The sequence below is a fragment of the Bombus affinis genome, chromosome 6 (genome assembly GCF_024516045.1).
Source record: "Bombus affinis isolate iyBomAffi1 chromosome 6, iyBomAffi1.2, whole genome shotgun sequence".
Classification (NCBI taxonomy): Eukaryota; Metazoa; Arthropoda; class Insecta; order Hymenoptera; family Apidae; genus Bombus; species Bombus affinis.
The window spans coordinates 9,814,929-9,837,233 of record NC_066349.1 but is presented as its reverse complement, the minus strand read 5'-3'; the positions used below and the strand labels follow the sequence as shown (position 1 = coordinate 9,837,233).

General features: G+C 35.3%; 1 protein-coding gene across 6 annotated transcripts in view; it reads left to right on the top strand.

Annotated features, from left to right (window-relative positions):
• The first annotated feature begins 1,111 nt into the window (after positions 1–1,111).
• LOC126917899 (calcitonin receptor-like) overlaps positions 1,112–22,305 on the top strand; it is a 165,515-nt gene continuing 144,321 nt past the window's right edge. The window contains exons 1-2 of one of the 6 annotated variants that reach the window (XM_050725324.1): positions 1,112–1,314; positions 3,605–3,655. The gene's annotated coding sequence lies outside the window, so the exon portion shown is untranslated. Of the gene's footprint in view, positions 1,493–2,170; positions 3,656–22,305 lie in introns of those variants that run through there. The other 5 variants (XM_050725334.1, XM_050725327.1, XM_050725325.1 and 2 more) reach the window with 5 other exon arrangements.

Genomic DNA, 22,305 nt, shown 5'->3' with positions numbered 1-22,305 from the left:
TTTTCAAATATATGTAACAAGTAGGTATTTGTATACTTATGTATAGTACATATAGTATATATAGTATAATATTTATGTATATAAATTTAATCCCAAACTATATATAGGGTCACAATTGCGTCATGCGAACAATCGAACCGTGGATCTAATAAAGAATACGCTGAAACGTGTATCTGTTTATACAGCTGTGAAAAAAGATTGCCGTTATTCACGCGATTATTAGTAGCACGCTTCACGTGTTCCTGTAATGACAAACGGCCCAGATTTGACAGTAACGACAATGACTCGACATATAAATTTATGCAGTTAAATTGTCACCCTCGAGCACATGCCCTTATACGAACAGCGCCAGTTAAAAAGATTCTTGCGACTCGATAATACTACTTAACTGCAGCTTAAAGACGTTAAAGACTTGACACCCGATCTGTTATTAAGCGTGAATGTTAGTAGCAAGCTACACGTTCTACAAATTTAAACATTGTCTCTTTGTTAAATTATTATTTACGTTATTTTTCGAAAACTTTTATTTCATGTACATTTCTAAGTGCTCGATAAATTTCATTTAAATAATCGAGACAATTAAATACAATTTGGTTGTTGTTTGCTAATATGTTTGGCAGGTTAATATGTTTGAATTTCGTATATTACAGCGCTAAAATGTTGGTTGCTGCATACATATTTCAATACGATATATTGTTATTCGTATATATAATGTATAATATATATCTTATTGACAGAATAAAATTATTTAGGCATTTTATGATGCATTTACTAAATTAAGTCGTTACTATAATATTAAAAATCCCAAAATTTGTAATAGAAATATTACAAATTTTTACGAAATTATGACCATATCTTAAATTTAGATATTTTAATTAATTCTAGTATTACCAGTCTTATGACAATCAAGGTGTTAGTACGATATTGATAAATATTGTAGTTTTCTAACAGATCGCGTATAAAATTAAGAATTTTTGATTTTGGTTATTCGTATATTTATGACAGCAATTTGAATCCAATCGAATCGCAGAGTGTGCGCGGTAAGGGTTGAAGCATCAGCAGCGCCATCATGCCGGTAGTGGTTGCGCGCGCACTTCGAGTCACGTTTTCTATCACTAGAAGTGTTCAGTTGCCGATGCGCGGCCGCGTGATTCGCAGTTTTTAAAGTTCTTGTTCGAAAAAGTTTCTCAATTTTGGTGTTTGTGTGTTCATGCTTCGGTTCGGCTACGAAATAATGACAGAAGCTTCGTGTGACAAAACGGTGACTCATCAATTCCCAGCCTCTTTAAATCTGACACATCTCATATAAATCTGGTAACGACGCTAAATAATTCGCGGCAAAATAACAACTGTAAAGATATCTTAGTTTTCATTTCAAGCATTATAACTTTCGTTAATTAAACTTTTCGTAACGTGTTACTGTACTACGTCGTGTCATGGCAAATGATTCGTAGAAAGCATATTGGTACGAAGTAATTGAAGATTTGCATCGGTATGTGAATATTGGCAGGCATATAAATTTTGATTTAGACGCCATTTAAGTATGAATGCACTTTTAACGACCTCTATGAATGTACTATTAGACCGTTGTGACATATTTTCAAATACTGCTTCTTTTTTACTGATTCTTTGCTTATTTTCTACTGCTTCTAATTTAAGGAGTCTTGTTTATAATTCTTCGCGAAGTAAATTTTCTTCCTCGCGTAAACTTAAATACTCGAACAGGACGAAGGTAAACGTAACATATCGATGTTTGCATAGGACATTGTAACAAAACATCGTTATAGAATAGAAACAGATTTTGCTCGATTCTTATTGGTTTTCTTAGGTTAGGATTAAATGTAGATTGATAAAATAAAGTGATTGCTTTTAAAGAATTAACGGTTGCTTCTAGAGGACATCTCTAACAGTTACTTTTTTGCGAAGATATTTGATTTGGTAGTATTTTTGCTATGAAATGTTTTCTATGAAATTATTTTTAGTATAGTTTCTAGATAGTTTTATGCAAGATGCATTAAGCTAATATATCGTAAATTACATTTGACAAATTTAATGTTATATATAAAAATCTAAATCTTTGCAAGATTGCTTGTTGAAAAGCTTATTTTTTAAAGTTGCGTGTTAGCAAATCGGAATTTGGAATTTGAAATTGAAATATTTTATTAAGTTATCGTAAATTTCTTGCTCTTATTTTCATTTTGTTTCAATTAATGATTGTAAGTATTGCAATATATTTCCCTACCGAATGTTCACACAATTTGCTCGTTACTTTAAGTTTTTACTTTCTATAAGAAAATAAATTTCACGTAGTAAAACTTTAATCAAAATAACCGAACTACCATGCCGTCGCGTCCGTGAGATTTCATACGGGTTAACTGTATCTTATTTGCCAAGTATTCCGAACTTCTTTGCATCAATGTAGCTTTCGAACTGCTAACAATAAACCGGAAATGCTTGAGAACAACGGGATCTATTCCACGGTTGATTGTCGTTTGTTGCGCTCACTTTTTCCATTGTCGAACGTTCAACTGCTATTAAACGTTTAACATATATTTACTGAGAATGCTTTCGTAAAAAATAAATTAGACGATTCATATCGTAATTCAGAAAGTTAAATTGAACGAATCCGATAAAAATCTCTACCGTAACAAGGCACGATTGTTCCACGCATCAAATCTTTTTATTCAACGAGATTCCGACGTAAGTTCGAAATTTTACGTTTTTTTACGCCAAAACAAAAATAAGAAACTTTATACAGAAATTGTATTATCATGCAAAAGCCTTTAAACGATAGATTATCAATAGGATTAATAGGATTAGATTCGTAGATTATTTACAGATTATTCGTAAAACGATCATACGATTTTATTATGAACAGATTGTCATAGATCGTTCGTAGATTATTTCCAAGATTCCAATATTTGTCTATTATTTGGAACATATCGAACATTTGAAACGTATCCATGGATTATTCCTGAGATTCTATTACATGTGAATTATTTGTAGAATTCTATAATTCGTAGATTATTCGCGCGATTCTATTATACGTAAATTACTCGGCGATTATTCATAAAAGTTTCTTCCGTAAAAAGATAAAATATTATGAATAAATTGAATCGCGATGCGCGCAACTATAAATTCACTTGCCTCGTTCGTCAGAATAGAGAGAAACGTGTTTTAATACTTGATGTGTATCTACTTTGTGACGGGCAACAAGATTCTGCACTTACCCGATATAATATCATAGCAAATTCGATAGTCATTGCGAATTTTGTCGAGATAAAATCGCCGGAGAAATGAACTAGGAAAGGCAATCGGAAAAATAAAATAAAAAGAAATTCGATGGTTTGACAAACAGTCGAATGCGACTGATAATACGAATTTAATTAACTACAATTATTACAATTACCAATGAAATTAAATGAACGACTACTCTTAATGAAAACACGTGGATACCCCGTGAATGTAAGATGCTCGTTTCTTTCGTCGAACTGAAAATGCTTCTTATCTAAACGAGAATCGGTCGATCGCGGTTGCAGATCAATTAAATCAGTTCGGTTGATCTAGTCGCGATTAAAATGCAGTAAATGATAATAAATCGCAGCTTCCGCGCATATTTCTGTTGTCTGTACACCGGTTGATCATCGTGTCCTTGGTAAGTACCTTGTTTTATTATTCCAATGATATTGAATCTCTGCGAACTGTATAGCCCTGACACTCCGACAGCAATTATTCCCGCAGATTCGGTCAATTATTTCCCGTCTGCGCCTCTCATTGTGTTGATCCGCGCCGACTAATTTACGTTAGCTTTTCACGGTGAAACGATAATTTCCAATTTAGAAAATACGCGCGACCGAGGGGGTCTTTTTATTTCGAAATGTAAGTGAAATTTGAGAGGGTTGCTCGTTGAACCGGAATCGAAATTTAGCGATTCGAGTTTAGCAACAGAATTTCGGCTTGTTAAAAATAAACTAAAGAGTAGGAAGTTCGTTATTTCGGTTTATATTCGTTATGATGTTTTCTAGCGATAGAAGAAGAAATAATTAATTGGGAGTATTTAACCGCGAAAATATCGCGAAGAAGAAAATATCGCGAAGAGAAACGTTCGATTTTATGACACAACGCTTGAATTACTGAAATTCGTTTTCTTCGTTCGTTGCTCTAATTCACTTTGGAACGAATGTATCGACTAAGAAATTAGTTCAAGTTATGAATCGTCATTTATAACTACCAAGTAGTGAACTACCAAGTTTCGTTTATCGATCGCCGTAGATCATTTTAAAAGAGAAGATCCGCCGATCTTTTTTTATAAAGGCAACGGTAAAAAGAGGAAATGGTATTCCGCTCGTATGTTATTCGATTGGAAGAACATCGATGCAGGAAAATCTGCAACGGTGGATTTTCATAAAGCCTTTTGCGCGTTTGCCAGCGGCGAATCCTATAAAATATTCAATGGGAAAGGTCGTTTTAATCTGATCGAGCAATCTCATACAATATGAAAGAATCTGGAAAATTTCAACAATTTCGTGTATTTTCAAAAAGTCAGCGATCAAAAGTTTCAGGGTTTAATCCTTACAGCGTTTATATTCAACTTGCTTGTTGCTAATTTTAATTGCGCGTTACGCAGTTATCATAAATTCCTGCATTGAGAATAGAAAATTCGTCGTCGCGTAGAAAACGAAAAGTTCTAAAGCGACTAAAGAAATTTTAGGAAGATCCCGCCGGTGTTCGGTCGCAGGAGCCGCGTTTCATCGGTATGAGAAATCGGCGTTTCGAAAACCCATTTCCGGTGTGCGTTTGAACGTTCGACGTTCAAACAGATGAGGGAAAAAAGAGAAGAACGATACTTGTTACACACAGAAATGAGAACGCTATCGTTGCGTGAAATATATGTATGTACTGCCTTTGAATCCCTCGTGGACAGTGGACATTGAAACGCGAGCAACGAAAGAAAAGCAGAAAAGTTTCACGAGGTCGCTATTCACTTGTTTCATATTCTCTTGGTTCTGTATTCAGTCTCACATGTAAAATCCAAAGAATTTTTGCTATTAAATACTTATTGAAAACTCTTATTGAAATGTCCTTGGAATATTTTTCTATTTCTCTTTCTTCTCTGGAGGAAAACGATTACTCGCATGATCTTTCCTTCTGCCGTGAATAATACGTTTCGTCGAGCATTTTCTTATCTCGTTGCTAATTTGTAGAGTGAGATTGATGTTTCTTATTTGACAAATTTGCGTGCAAATTTATACTTGTTAACTTGTTGTTCCTTGTTAAAGTTTCTTCGATCGAGATTGAATCTTAATTATCAGAAAACACGCGAACTTCTCCGATTAGGACAACTCTAAATGAACGTTTCTTTGGGTAACGAATTTCTATCCGATCGATGCTTCAAATATTAGAAGCCTTTTTATCTGTTGGAAGAAGCTCGAGATTGAAAAATAAAATTTCGAGGACTGCGTAGTAAGACTCGCAAGGAGCGAATGAAGCTTGTAAATATCTCGACGTTATAGCAACCGCATCATCGAAATTGAAATTCTCGTTGTTGTTTGTAAATCGACCGTGTAATATTATGCTGGATTTTATGGTGGATGCTCCGTTTTCATGGTGATCCATCACGGTTATTTACGCGTAAAGGCACGAAGATGTTGTTCGAAGTATCGAAGTGCCCGAAGAACAGGCTTCAAGCGTGAAGGTATGAATATCGAAATCGAAAATAAAATTTATTCCCACAGGTGAAACGAGAATATACAGTTGTTTTTCGAGATCTCTTTATTTTAGAACAGATATTTCTGAAACAAAAAGTACCGGTTTGTTTCTATTTATTCGTTTTATTTCTCGTGGAAAATGTAATGGATTTTTATTTTATTTTCAGTAGAGAATCGTCGATGAAAAGTAGAATTTCATTTTGTTCGGTGGTTGGACGCGGTAGATCGAAGTATTTATTTTTAATGAAACGACTTATTTAATTTGTATTATTCAGGTGCGAAGTACGGAGGGTTTAGATTTCTCTATTTCCTGCTACGTGGGAGTTCATTGAATCGAAAATGGGTTATTCGGATCATAGACAAGAGTTAATTCCCAGATCGAAAGTCTGTCGCATGTGGCTTCTTATCATTAAGCTTCGGCTTTCGCTTTTGCCTCCTTTTCTTCTATTTTAACATCTCTCAGAATAGAATATCACATAATACAGTAAGTAGTTAATATTACCTTGAGAGTAACTTGACGAGACGGTTATACATGAAATACTCAAGAAAGCCATTCAGCGAATTTCTTGAAGGAATCTGTCTCGTAATAAGACGAACGAATTCGCGTGGAATTTCGACAAATCATTTATGAAACGGTTTTTCCAATTCTTCTTATTGTCTTATTATAATCATTTTTTACTATTAGTCGATACGATTGATATTAGATAAATTCTTTCATTGCAAAATATACCTCGTACGTTGCCCTTTGCATCGTCAAAAACTTTTTAACTTGCCAACATTAGCAGAATTGCGTAAGGCTTAATTTTTAATCGGAGGACTGAAGCAGTTTGTTCGTCGTTGATTGCCTCTCGGTTAGGCTTCAATTAAATTTCGATTGCCTCTCAACTATAGCGTTTGGTCGAATCATGGTTAACCTCTGGCTCAGTCTTCGTTAGGTCCTAATTAAATACCAGTTGAATCTCGGCCCTATACGAAGTTACATCGTTGCATCCTAAAACCCGGATTAGCTACATTGTTTTAATCGGAATTCCCAAAATTCGTAGAATTCCCTGTCAGATAACATTTCTCCGAATATCCTACTATTCGTCGAAACTCGTTTGTATAGTATTGAAAATAAAAGTTTAATAATTACCCTCCTTCACCATGGTTCCTATTTGAGGACCATAAAAAAGAAACAAAAAAGAAATTCTTACAAATCGCAAGCTTAAATATTTTACATATAGCGTACGCGATTAATACTTTTCAATCTATTGGATGGACAACTGAGTGATTGCGGATTTTGTCATTAGGTGGTATTGACAAAATCCGCAATCGCTTAGTTGCCAACGCAGTGCGATGAAAATATTCCCATTGCCTCGGAAATAACTTCGTTTCGATAACGGTAAACGATGATCTTAATTAAACTTGCGTACTTTCAAAAGACGAGCAACTTGCGAAAATTGCTATGTCCAGTGCTGCGTCGCGTTTTATCTCGGGATAACCATGAAAGCAAGTACACTTGTCTGATAAAAGTGCACCGGCGTGGGTGCGGCGCTGTGCCTTACAGGTTCGTGGTTTTAGCGTGCCATAGAGATATTCTGGTGACACACATGTACCATAGTTGCAACCGTCAATGTACGTCGTATGTTATGATACCGAAAGAGTTACTCCTTCATAGTTAATGGCCAGGTTAAGAGTATTATTCGGTAGCTTTCCTTGACCTGTAGCAGCATCGTCTTGGTTCGTGCGACGTGTATTTCTGTGATCGAAATAAACGCGTCGATCGATCGGAAAGTTTCGAACCCCAGCGTGTTCCGATACGAATAATTTACGAAGGAAATTAGGAAGGAAGTCCGTCTACAATTTAAAGTTTAACACGGCTAGCTAATATATCTTCGATTAATCATCGATAATTTCGAATATCAAATTTGGCTAGTCAAGTATCGATATATAGCGATTGAATAAATTATTCCGAAGCTATCGGTGATTAAAGGCGTAGCAAGATTTAAGGTCGCCTAGCGGGTCTGGAAAAGATGAGAAGACCATTTGCGAAGAATTTGTGACTGGAATATTATAGTAGTATGTCTTTCATTCTCGGCAATATTATAGCAGGATATTGCATTTTTCGCTTATTTTTCTTTTAGCTACTTCTAAGCTTTCGTAGCTCTTTGTTACTTAAGCCTTCGCTTTATAATATCTCGCGATACTCGCGGCGTAGATTACGAATCAAGAGCAACAGAGGCGAGCTGTATTTGCATGAAATTCCAACCTCAACTGTAACTTTAGTTCCGTATTGTGTGTTATGCAAAAGATTATATCTATATCGATAATAATTCGCGTGCAATATTTCAGTGTTTCTCCTCGGGCATGACGTCGAGGACGATAAATAATAAATAGCCAACGTCGATGAATATATTTGTTGAAAAAATCAGTTAGGCAAGGGGATACTGGGATTATCGGAGTAGTAGAAATTTGTTTCTTTTCGTAGAAATCTGTAGAAATCGTAGTAGTAGAAATCTGTTTCTTTTAATTAGCGTGTTAATTAACGTGTAACCGATGATAAAGCTACAGCAAATATTGAATTAGAAACGAATAAGGATATTTGCATGTCGTTAACCGTGGATGATGAGTTAACTCGCCACTCGGAATGTTAATTTCTTACGCATAATTTAATTTATTTCATTTATTGTAATTTTAGAGTTGCAGAAATTCCTGGTTAAAGGATCACCTGGTTAATAGATTAATCCAATGAGTTGTAGGTGGAAATATTAGTGATTTGTAGGTAGAGATGAAGTTAAGGTAAATTAAGGAAGGTCAAACTCTAGAAACAACCGGATTTAAATAATACATTTTGCGTGAAAATACGTGGATAGAGTGTGTAATTTAGATTCTGATATATATCTGGATAAATCGGATTCAGGGTGATGTAAAACGCTAAATTATTCTCTTATCCTCAATACCCGTGTTACGTTTAATCAGACTTATTTTCCATTAAATTTGGTCGTAACTTATTCGATATCCTTGAATCTTACGAATTAGGGACTGCCATTATAGGTGAATCGATAATAGTATTTATACTGTGTTAATGTTCTTTGGCGCGATAAAACTACCGAAGCAAATTATTAAAAATACACATACGTAGAGGGAATATGTTGAATTTCTCGAACAAGTAGGATCAACGGCGTGTAGCGCACTTTGCATGAGAAAATGCTAGTGCAATTTTGTTATCTCTCCATCATAAATTAAGGTAATCAATTTATAACGAGTACTCGGCCGTTTTCACAGAATATCATGAGAGAGACTCGAACAAGCCGTCAGATATGGTATTATGAATTTCACATGTCGGATGTAACCATACGTTGTCTGATATTCCATAAATGTCTATTTTCTAGTTTCTGTGGATCTTGCTAGGAATAATTTCATTCGGCTTCAACTACTGTCACGGACGATACCCATTGCGAATCAATAGCGAGAAATAATATAATTATCTATCACCCCACGAGCTTCCTTTCGACGACGGATTCCTACCGCGATGCAATTAGGGTTTAGGAAAACTTCCACACGCTGAGAACTGCCACGAGAAGGCATTAATGAGGAATTACAGCGATGAAAAAGAATTGAACCTTTCAAGGGCAACACCGGCGAAAGAATTTCATAGATTAAAGAATGACGATGCTGATGCATTGAAATCCAATAACGAGAAAGCAGTTAAAGAATGTTCAAAAGCAGGTTGTGGTAAAAAAAAAAGGGAGAAAGAAAACGAATACCTAAAAAAGGAATTTCAGTAATATAAAGAATGATTCAAATTCATCGGAAATTTTATTCCCAGTAATAAAAGAAGGGTAGTTTACAAGAATATTTAAAAATAAGTTGCAGCGGTGAAAAGAACCGAGGGTAGCGCGAAAGGAATTTCAGTAATAAAAAATTACTGAAATATATCAAAAAGAATTTTCGAAAATAAAGACCACGACACTAGGATACTGATTGAACTTACAGTAGTAAAAAAAAGCACAACGCTGATGATTTTACCTATCTATCTACGTAGCTTGCGACACCAAAGAGAAATTGCAATGACCAAAAGGTAAATAGCACGGAAGCATTAAACTGGGAATATCGAATCACGGGTTAGATTCTACTTCGAATAACAGTGTCTCAAATTACTGTCAATTCGGTTGTTCAAACGTCTCAAACTAACGAACCTTATCTCCGTGTCGAATCTACATCGAGCACGAGATGTAATTGTTACGAGATAAGTCAGCGCATTATAGATTCGACGTATAGATAAGGTTTGCGGAGTTGCGATGTTTGAGCATTGATTTACTGCTGTATCGTACTCGTACTGATTTCATCGAAACGAAACCGGAGAACATTTCGTTGCACGTATTCGCTACATACACGAATTTCGTATAAAACTCGATGCCAGCCGAATTTGGTTACCGAAAGCTCGTGATTTTGCCCGCGCTACGATACACGGTTAATCGATAGCCTGGTTTCGATACGATTGTTGTACACGCGGTCGCGTGCTATCGAGTCAGAACGAAGCCGACTGAAAATCCTTTACTTTCAGCCGCTTTCTCCTTCGAGAGACCCTCGTCCGTGCAAAAAAAGGGCGTTTGCCCCGTGTATACGTGGAAAGAATGTCCGACAGACGAGGAGAAGAAACAGGGAAAGAAAGAGCGGGAAACTGCGATAACACGTCAAGAGATCGTAAAAGCTTCCTTTATTTGCCTTTGAGAAATTTTGCTGGGTGATCTGAGCGTCTTTGAGGGGCGAGAAATGGAAATAAACCGAGCTTCGAGACAGGCTCGTATGGACTTCTCTGTTTGCCAATATTTTTCCCAATTCCGTTTGGAATTGTTTATTTGACTTTTCGGACGGTTTTGCGAGCTGAACTGCAAGCCCAGCGGGAAATGATAGCAACCTCGAATGTCTGGCTCGTATGTAATGAAAAAAGTAGGGCGAAGACGAAGCGAGGAATCGCTTAATTCTCGTTATACTGTGCGGTTCTGTTTGTTTTCCAAAGTAAATCGGTTACTGTCGAGTATTGTATCGATAGCTAGCTGGGTAAAGGAACACAAATAATTCCGATGGTTTTTTATATCGTAGCTTTTTATTGGATTAAATACGGAAAAGTTTTATTATCGCGTGGCTCTTCATCTTTGGCGAAAATCGTAGAGTAGCGGTTGAATAAATATTACGTAGGCTGTGTGATACGTATAGTACGATTCGAAAGTTTTAGGACAGTTAGTTGTTCGGAAAGTGTTTTTCCTTCGCAAACGTGTTTTTTACAACAGTGCACCTTTATACAAACGTGAAACCAAGTCTGTGAAATGTCACGGTGTTTATCTCAACAGAACAAAATGGATCGTACGTAATTCGACAGAATAATATAAAACAAAAAACGTGCGTCTATTATCTCCTCATAAAACGAAAGAATCTTTTCTATTAGAAGACTATTAGAAAATTATTTATTTTAATTCTTTATATAATGTAGCAACGAAAGTACAAAGTTCAGGTTTCGGTAAAGCAAAACACATTTGTTTAATTCTCACATTTTGTTCGTAGAATAATCTTGACGCGATGAATGTAGCTTGAGAAAAAGCACATGTATACAGACATATTGAATTACCTTTTTACCGCTTTGTATGAAACTCTCACGCGCATACCATTCCGTAGAGGCAAAAAAATTAAAAAAATTCACGAAATATCTTATGACTTATACTTCGAAGCATAAATAGATGTAGGATAAATAACAAATAGATAGTAAATAGATGGCGATGGAATTTAAATGTTACTTGAATCGACTTCCATGAATAACGTCCGATGTTTAGAGGGGTAACTCGAAGCATAATTTTCCTTCTGACATTCAGAAACAGCTCTTGCCTCGTTGCTTTGAACCGCAACCGTATCAAGCCATTCTTTGATATTTGACGACAAGTAGATTACGAATTAATCGCTTGGCACAAAAGCGATGTACGTAAGACCTGTTTGGCCCAGCCAATGTTTGTATCTCGTTTCGCTCTGCTATCGGTAGAATTCGGTGTAATCAATTTTATATTATATTATTCTACCGTTTGAAAGTTCGTAATTAAAGTTCGTGCATATAGTTCGACCGATCCACAATAGAACTCGTTTACTGCAATCGATGGAGCGATATAATAAAAATAGAATAGTATGTAATTAAAGAACTATTAACCTATTTCGTTTCCCCTTTAACTTCGGAAGGGAAATATTAACAGCTTTAGTCTGAATTTTTATTTCGTTATCACAAATTAACGGGGAGTTTCAGCAGCTTTTACATTTGAGTACCTTCGATTGTAAAAAAATGTTACGAAGCAATTACCCAGTTACTAGGATTAAAGAATCGCTAAGGATGATTTTATCGTACCATTTAAACAAATAAAGACGAGAAAAGCTCTCCAATGGAAATAAGAAGCGGATGCTTTGAAAAATTGTTTCTCCAATTATTTTCAACGGTATATATATATCATTAAATCAAATAATTCTGTTAGATTAATTTTTATAACATTACTTGAACAAATTTACGTTCCATAACATCGATCGAACAAATTGAATGATCAAATAATTTGGTTAGATATCTGTGGTAATGGAAAATGTGATGTAATGGCTAATACATATATAACTGCGAATGCCTATGTTTTAAGACGGACAAGAAAAAGCAAACAGGGAAGCAAATTGGGAAGCAAATAAATTCACACGAACGGAGCTTCTCCACGAAGAATAGATCCATTGACTTAGCCATCAACGAACGATTACATTTGGTAATGACGAATTGCGCTTTTGTTCTTTGACTACGCCAAGGTTAATTCCGCATTTGCTAGCCACGTAGAACGCGTTTTAAGTGGAACAAAATTTGGAATGTTTGCATGTATGAGAGAGGTGGAATATACCGCGTAGAAGAACGTAAAGCGTTTCAGGAATTCTATTCGAAGTTCTTAAATTACGTCTCGCTTCATTCTCCTTGTCGAGGTTGAGGATTTTCTTAGACGCGAGAGAAGAAGTTGTTTTGCGTCGCGAAACTGAATAAAAATTACGATCCTTCTATCAACAAGTTTCTATTAACATTTGTATTGTATATTTATCGGGGTAGTTGCATATGCGTGATACAAAATAGAAGAAAGTTACTATTATTTATAAAAATATAGCTGACATTTATATAAATGAGCTTTCGACGAGACGTCGTATTTAAATTTAAATAGACCTGGATCGACAGTGAAATTAACCAGACGTTCGTAATAACGTATTTCAGGACATACGATGCAAATTTGCGCATACCACGTATCATGTCCTAATTTTATGGCAGAAATTTATGAGAGGCGGTTTGAAATTACGTTGACGGTGTACGACACGAATTTGAGATACAGCGGACTACCAAACATTTACAATTCGAAAAATAACGAGACCAGAGACTTTCGATTTAAAATTCAGTTCTTAATAAATTGCGGGACACTCTATCCGAATAAGTATAGAGGATGAAAATGTTTCGAGTTTTGATCACGACAAATCGGAAGACTTTCCATTACAAAGTGTAAATCATTGAATGACACTTTTGAATTTCAAATACACGAATAAAACCTGGATTATCCTGGTAAATATGTACTGTGGATATACGTTTGTCTAAGTGAGACACATATCGTCTGTGTTGTCAACACGTCGTTGTCAGTTGATCTTTATGTTTCGCAACAATATGCCAAAACGTAAGTGTACCGTTTTATCAATTCAGGAGGAACGTGAAATACTGAATCGATTAAGGCAGTGATAGAACCATAACTAATATTAAATAGCAGCATCTTGCGGCATTGGCGAATCGATAGTTTGCGACATTAAAAGGCGAAAGTGTGAAATTTTGATGTAGACGTAAGTAGTGCTGTATCTGTAACTTTTGCAATTACAAACATTTGCAACATCGGAGATAGTCATCAGGTGGTGTGAAACACGGCAAGAAAGTATTTCCCGAGAAAGTGCTAACTTTGGAAGAGATATCCAATTTAGCAGGTCAGGACGATTAGAAGAAGAAAGACGATTAAAACGAATGTATTTGATACGTGCAATATGTAAAAAAATTGTAATTTATAGCGTAGAATGTAGTTGGATGCGTATCGTTCGATTATATGAAAAATTCGAATAATCGAGATTTTATTGTGTAATCCATCGAAAGATTTTGGATTTAATATATGGGAATGGGAAATGTTCGAACGTGAAACCAACTGAAAGATCTCAAGCTATGAACGATAAGTATAACAGCAGTTTTATCCTAACTTTAATGAATTTCAAAAATTTAGTAATGAAAATTTATGAAATTTCGAATATGTATTATCAATATTAATATTATTCTCTGGCAAAAGTATTGACAACTTAGTATTCTTTTTACGTAAATAAATTGAGTGGTTGAAAAATTGAAACGATTTACAGGATTACGTGAAACTGTAGAATGAGTCCTTTTATTAATTAAATTCTCTTTATTTTATGGTCAGGGTTAATGGAACGTTGTTCTATCGGCGCATCTAAATTGAAAGTCGTCGATCGATCGTCGCTGTATCGAATTATGAAATTCATTCGTGACGCTTGGCTTGTTTCCTTGTCGCCTGATAAAATTATGTCATATCCCCGTCAAAGCAGTCGTTTACAATTAGAATCGCGTCGCGTTTCCGTGAGTTCGACGTTAAAGAAAGATACGTCGTTACGTTCTTTTACGATTCGTTTCATTTCTGGACGTTGAACGTCGCGATGTTAAACAGAAATTCCATTCAAAAGATAACGGACCGAAGGATTTCGATATTAAATTGTAGAAACTCGAAGAAGTTTGAATTTCGATCGTAACGAATAGAAAGATTTTCTATTGGAAAAACGCAGAAGATGGAAAGATTTTGAGTGTCAAATAGGACAGATCGAAAGATTACAAATTTCAGGTACAGAAAATTGAAACGTTCTAAAGTTCAATCGTAACGAATCTACCAATTTTCCATCGAGAGAGATTTTCGAATTTGAAAATTTGAAGACTGCGAAAAAATGAAGCTTCCAAATTTTAAATACGGAAGCTTGTAAGATTTAGTGTTTAAAATATAGAAAAGTAAGATATTTTTAATCTGAAACATAAGTGACAACAAAAACTTCGCGTTTAAGGTATAAATAATTAGGAAATTTTCGACTTTTTAAAATTTAAAATAAAAGTCTTCGAATCTAAAACATAAAGAAATCCAATGCCCTAAATTAAAATCGCGGCGAATGAGAAATTACAAACTTTCTTGGCCTATGATTATACTTAATCTTCATTACCGTTATAAATAATTAGGAAATTTCCGATTTTTTAAATTTAAAATAAAATTCTTCGAATCTAAAACATAAAGAAATCCAATGCCCTAAATTAAAATCGCGGCGAATGAGAAATTACAAACTTTCTTGGCCTATGATTATACTTAATCTTCATTACCGTTTTCTAATCTTCATCGTCATTTTCATATCTAGACGCTATGTACTTAGATAGGCATATCGCTGCATTAAAACTCGTTAAAGTTCGCGTGAAGTTTACGCTTTAAAATCTCCTACTTGTCTTGACGGGGAACACGACCGGCAATTATACTTGTGGCAGGATATGTTACGCTTTTCGGGCTGCTATTTTAGCTGACACGAAACGCTTCGTAAAGTATTATTTGGGTATCACGATACCGTATTCACCGGTGGTCGATAAGAAGGCAAAGTCTCGTAAAATGCAAAATCATTGCCTAGAAACTGACATACATCAATATTTCTCCTCCCTTTGAAGAGAATTTGAGGTGGCGATCAAAGCCAATAACTAAGCAGTCTATCGTTTATTTCGAAATACCATACCGTACACAGACGCTGGTTTTCTTGCACGCGTTAACTTGGATACGAAACTGTTTTGCAGCAATTAACAGAATGAGTTTTTAGTAAATTTGTCCGAAATTAGTCAAGCGTGTTATAATTCTATAATGAAAGAGACGAAATGATGATAATCATCAGCGTAGAATTAAATATGAATCATATTAATTACCTCTTAATATCAATTCTTTCATTAAGCTAATTTTTCCCAGTGGAAAATGATGAACGGTAGTTGACGAACTTAATAAACTTTTATTCCAAAATGGGCTCTTTTTTTTCTGGCAGGCGACTGTGCATTGTGCATGACAACGAGTCGAATAAAAATTTTATTAAAACACCGATCCTGAAACGATCGAACCGAAAACGATAGAATATACATTTTTTTAATTGCTTGCTCGACAAGAACGATATATTGGATGATTTTATGAAATATTTCTGTACATATTTTAGTACATTTTTTGCGAAAGGTTAATCATAAAGTTTCTATCTAATTGTATGAAAACATTACAAGAGGATGTAAGCTATTACGGAAAAGATATTCGTTTTGTGATATCGTTGTTTCTCGATAAACTTCGGCTACGTTGCAAAAGGCAAGAGACGAATAGTCCCTTTGGTACAGTCTGCGTGATACAAGGTGCGATTTTGAATCGAATGAAACGGCGTGCCGTGGCGAAGCGCTGTAATTTCAAAAGTAGAAAGTTTAATTAAACGAAGTTACCTTGGCGGGCGTTTAATTGGAGTATTTACGCGTTTCCAAGCACGAATGTTTCCAGCTAGAAACGTTTCCACGCTTTTGTGTATTTTATATTTTGTATTTATTTTGAGAATTTATTCGACTGTGAAGATATCGGTTAGCTGAAGAATCATCGACTAACGATAAGTGAAATTTAATTTCGAAATCGAGCGAAATGCAAATGCGTTTGATTGATGGGAATTAAATGAAATGCAAAACGCGGCGAGTAAAATTATTCGAGCAAAAGTCGACGATTCGATTTTGTCGCGCACCGTATCGGTAGAGGTGTTGCTATAATTGAACATCGAAAGGTGTTATATCATAGCGCACAGTTTCAAAATTAATTAAAGAAAAATTCCGCCTGGTTTAGGCTATTTTACACCGTCTGGTGTTTGATCACCTGTGGTAACTGATCCTATTTACGTTATTTCTCAAACTCACAGGATGAGTTTAGCCGATCGTTTCAGCCATTGAATTTTATACCTTCGAACTACGATATCTTATGGATCGATTATGATTCTGCATTTACGCGAATCGGAAAAACGATGGAAAAATTTAGAAAAACTATTTGTACGAGTTACAAGAGAAATCACGACGAGTTAAGTATCACAAGTGTCGGCTACGATCTCCTGACCGAACTTTTAAATCAGATAATAATTGTCAAAGATTTGAATAATTGTCAGGATATAAATAAAAATCATATCCGAGATTTATTCGTTTTCCTGTTATAAGTGTCCTGATGCTAACGAACTAACGTACAAATATGGCCATTTGTTTTTCGTTATATAAAATTATCTCGTGTCAGAAAATAAAGAAATAACAATTATTTTCCATAAACCGCGTATCCGGCGAAAGTGATCGATCTGTTGACGGTAATATCGACGAGAAAATCGATCCGTATCTTTTATCGAATATAGCATAAATTTCATTGGACGCGGCTCGATCGGCCGGCACGACTTTTACCGTAGAAAATAGCGCGCGATAAATTGATTCGAACGGTGGGAAGCACGCACGCTGTTTCGTTGATGTTTTCATTGGTTGTACGCTGCTTACTTTTCCCTCGATTCGATTTACGGCAGCGGGTCTCGTTTTGCCGAGAATATATATATATATATATACTGAGATTGAAAATGTCTGGAAAATGAATGCACGTACTTGCGCGCAACCAGAGGGCGACGATGAAATATGTCTCGGGGATTTTAAGCTCGACGAGAACGTAGTTTGTATCAGACAATGGCCACGATGAGTCTTTTCCTATACTCTTTGCCTGCGTAGCACGCTGTCACGTTGACACAATGATACATATTATTCTTTTTAAGCTTGCGATGTTACGCCTTATGCAGAATCTCGTTAACACTGCATTATAGTACGGAATATTTCAAACGAAATGAAAATGATTAGAATAGAAGGTTTAGATGGTCCAATAACGCAATTTCACTGGCGGATAATTGCGACGCTTTTAACGCGATTAATAATAATTTTGTCGAGGTATGTTCTGAAAATATGTTCGTTTGAATATCTTTTAAATTAATTATGATATCGACGTGAAAGTTTAAGGATGTACTATAGACACTTCGATTATTATTTCTATATTGTTCACTTAATATTATACATACCATTTGATGTAATTGCATCTTATGTTTAGCTTAATTATAATTGCAATGTGGAATATAAATAAGAAAGAACTACTATCTTTTAAAGGTAGAGAAAATAAAAGGAGAATGTAGAATCGTATTATAGTATTTCAAAATACTTGTCGTATTAAGCGATCCCCGAGGAGAGTTCTACCGTATAAGATGGCTGGAAATAAAATATTTCCTTGTCGGTTTTACCATGTGTAAACGAGCTTCTCTTACAGCGAATTTCCCCGAATATGAATCCCATATTTCTCAAGATATTACATACACTTTAATTTCGAGCAGGAATTTTGATGCAAACATACCGAATCTTAAAGCTTCTTCCCGGTAAAACATAGATAAACGTGACTTATCGTGTTGCAGTCTTCGTAGCGTAACAGTAGGTTGCAAGCAAAAATAAGAACTGCGTTGTTCCAATAAATCGCATATTTATTCGTATGTGTGTTCGCGTGTAAGAATCATTACACCGTTGGCTAACGATTGAAATGCCTATAGCGCGAAGAAATATTTAAACAATGAAATATTGCGTGAAAAGTTGCCTGTCGAAGTCATTCGTTTCGTACGCATTTTACCCAGTTTACTAAATCGACTATGGAAACGCGCAGTTATTAAATTACAGGTGAAACGTTTCGCTATCAAAGAGATTGAACGAACGTCGAGAGCCGGTCGGTTGAATTCAGTGGTCACGAGCCAAACTGCATCTCGAGGTTGTTCGCGATACGATAAATCCGTGAATTACATCGTTGACGTGGTTCGACCGCGGCTGAAATAATAATACACGCCGGTTCTGTATGTTTTATCCAGCTGATAGAAAAACAGTGATCCACGAGTCGACGATGCTCCTTTCGATTCGACGTGTTCCATATGATTCGGTAATTTTGTTTCATCAGCCGTTTCGTTTCGTTTTATTCGCCCAGTCGACTCGATTAGCTGGGATTTCCAAGTGAACATTTCATCGCGCCTGATGTTTATTTTACACCTGCAATTCCCCCTCTCATATTTCCTTCGTATTTCATTTCGTCTGTCGTCGTTGCAAGGGAACTTCGATTTCAATTTGTAATTTTTAGAATTCCGCGGCGTACAATTTCTCGAGACCGCTGTTTAAATTCCTTCCCTTCGCTCTATCGCGATCTGCCATTTCTCCCTTTCGTCTCTTTACGGTATAGGAATTTTGTTTGGTCCGAGGAAGATTTGTTTACGCGTGAAACTTGCATTTTTTCTCGATCTTGCTAAGAAAATGTCAATTATTTCTCCGTTCGTCGATATTACATGGTTTTCAACTTCAAAAGGACCAATATGCTTTGAAACATCGACGATACGTCGGGGGTATGCTAAAAGTTACAGAAGTTACAAAATCTTCAATTTAAAAATCCGTATGCTTCGCAGCACTGAAATACATTTCTATATATATAGATTTTGAAGCTTGGAATTTTATAATAATATCTTCTTGCTAAAAATACGAATCTTATTTATCGACTTCTGAAATTGCTCAAGTTTTGTGAAAGATACATTTGCGTGACATTTTCTATAGTAAGCTTCCTATTTATATCGTAAGAATCGTAAAACTGAATTGGAAGAATTATTTCAGTTCTCTCGGCGAATCGATAGCATTGAATTTAGCGTGGTTGAATAATTAAAGGAGTTTGGAAATTATTAATTTCGATAGTTCACATTGAAAGTAAGTTACTGTAGCAGTATGTATATTTCCATAAAGAGGCTAACCATGGAAATTAGAACAATGCATATTCAAGATGTACGGTCGTTTAAAGCGATGAATATGGTGAATGAATTAAGCTGCGAGTGTGATATTTGATAGGAGTTTCATAATTTAGTAGGACTAATTACTGGACTCGTTAATTAATTTACTCATCATCGTGTCAGGCAACGACCAGCATTTCCACAATAATTATGAAATTATACTATCCACTCCTTTCGCAAGATTAATGTCCATTTGTTTGCGCCTAAAATGAGATGTTTTTCGATGAATAATAGAATAATCAATTTCCCGTTATGGATTAGTAAATGAGCGACGAGTTTCAATTTATTATGACCCACATAAAATTCGCCGATAAATTTCCCATTAATTGTTATGATTTCCACATTTCTGTTTGTTCGTTTTCAACGTTATAATTACGTCGAAATGTAATATTTTAAATCAATTAAATTAGGAAGCAATTATACCTAATCTATTCACCATTGTTAATACGTATAACAAAAGCACCATGGAATATAGATCATCGATATAATTCGAAGACTATTTATAGCTAATCAAGATAAACGTTTCGTGTTATTCTAATCATAAATTAGAAATTAGGAATTATAATAAAGTTATAATTATTATTATTATACGAAAGTTATTCCAAAGTCGCATAAAGTTGTACAAAGCCATTCGAAGGTTACGCGCTATTAGTTTGAAAGCGAGGTCACTCAAGGTTATTTGAGGTCACCGAGGAGCATTCAAAGTCACTGGAAGACCACGTGAACGTTGCCCTAAGGATACTTCAAGGCAATTTCAAGATCGTTTGATCGGTTAATCGTTCGGTCAAAATTTGTAATGTAATATATGCAGAATAAAGAATTAAAAAAAAAAAAAAAAAAAAAGGGATGAAGAAAATTCGGTATTATAAAATTTATGGAAATTGTTCGAACGAGCCACTCGATGGATAAAAAATTCTGTATACCGGTGATTATCCGGATTTCATCGTGTGGATGATGTACGCGTCGTACGAACAGCGAGGGCCATTGAATATTTGTTATCGATGATATCCGCTACCATAAATTGTTTCGTCGACGCAAATCAATTTACGTTAGGAATTTTTCGTGTCCAGCCCCTTAAATATCATTTTTGACCAACCACGATATCAATTAATTCCTGTCGTTCGATCGAGCTCTCTCGCCAATTCACTTCCACCGATACGTATCTGTAATTATAACGATTTGCTCGTATACGAATACTTTGTAATTAGATTTTTTTAATCGCGCAAGAAATTTACTCGCTTTGAACTCAATTTTGAACGACGGATCATTAGTGACTTTGCAATATCGTTTACTACAATAGCGTTTTACAAAGTTGCTGACCTAACGTGTAGATTGATATCTGACCCTATTATCCGCTAACGAACTTTTCATACAATCATCGTATAATATAAATTGATATATTATTTAGGAACATAAAATGTAAAACGTGTTTCGTATGCTTAATTGAACTTCGAACTTTCTCTTGAGAGCTGCAAGGAAAAAAAATGAATATTTAAATTCGAATTCTATTAAACTTTAGTAATACAAAGTTGGGTGATCGATGTTCTTTATCAAGATGAGGTTCCGAACGATCTTGTAGTATTTTTTATTTTGCAACATCGCATTTTTGTTATAATAACGTTGCCATTAGACTGAATGAGAATATTATCGAGAACTGTTAATATTTACATGTCATACAAATCTAATTGTAATTACCTATAATTATTATTTGTATCTATATATAATTAATCTTAAATATCGAGTCTCTATTTTGTTTCTGGTTTCTTGTTCTGCACTTGGTTCACTCTTACGCACAGTTTTACCATGTCATTCTTCAAGATGCTATTTTTCACGTTCATCAAGATTCAAGTGTCTTTTCAAATGAAATTGCATTTCATTACAGATGTAAAGATAAACGAAGAGAATGATGAAGCTAATGATAGGACAGACCGCCTCGGTATAGCCAACGCTTCCCTCGAACTTCAAACACTGAGACTGGGTCGATCTCTCAACTTCGAGCTTCATAATTCAAAACTTGAGAAATTTCGTAGACTTTTAACTCCGTGAACTCCAGCATTTAACGGAGTTACTTTTAAGACAGGATACAGAACTTAGGAAATTCGACGAGATATCAAAATATCGATTCAAGAAAAATTATTATTAAGAAGACTATAATTTAAACATTAGAAATTCACTCTTCGTTGTAAACCTTTTTTGGAGCTGCTTTCTCCATATTTCCAAATTAATAAAAAACTCCATCAAAAATTCGTTTCTTACGCTACGATATACTTTTGATGATTTCTTCCTTTATCGATTCCTCGAAATACATGAAACGCAATTTGATATAAAGTTTTATGAAAATCGCAAGGCAGACGTTAGGAATTCCACCAAAAATTCATTTTTCCTTTCGCAGCTTTTTTTACGACGATTTCTTGACATTCTAATAATCGACCACCTTCTTGAAATGTACGAAACATCGCGTCGCATTTATCATTCACGCGATAACGATGCAAACGGAGGAATTAAAATCGAGGGTTTTATCGGGTCGAGGAGTTGGTGCACGCTCGGTGCTTTTTCCGGGAAACCATAGTATTCTCGTTGTATAAACGAACAATTGCGAACGTCCATGGTTTACGTGGATAAAGGATGT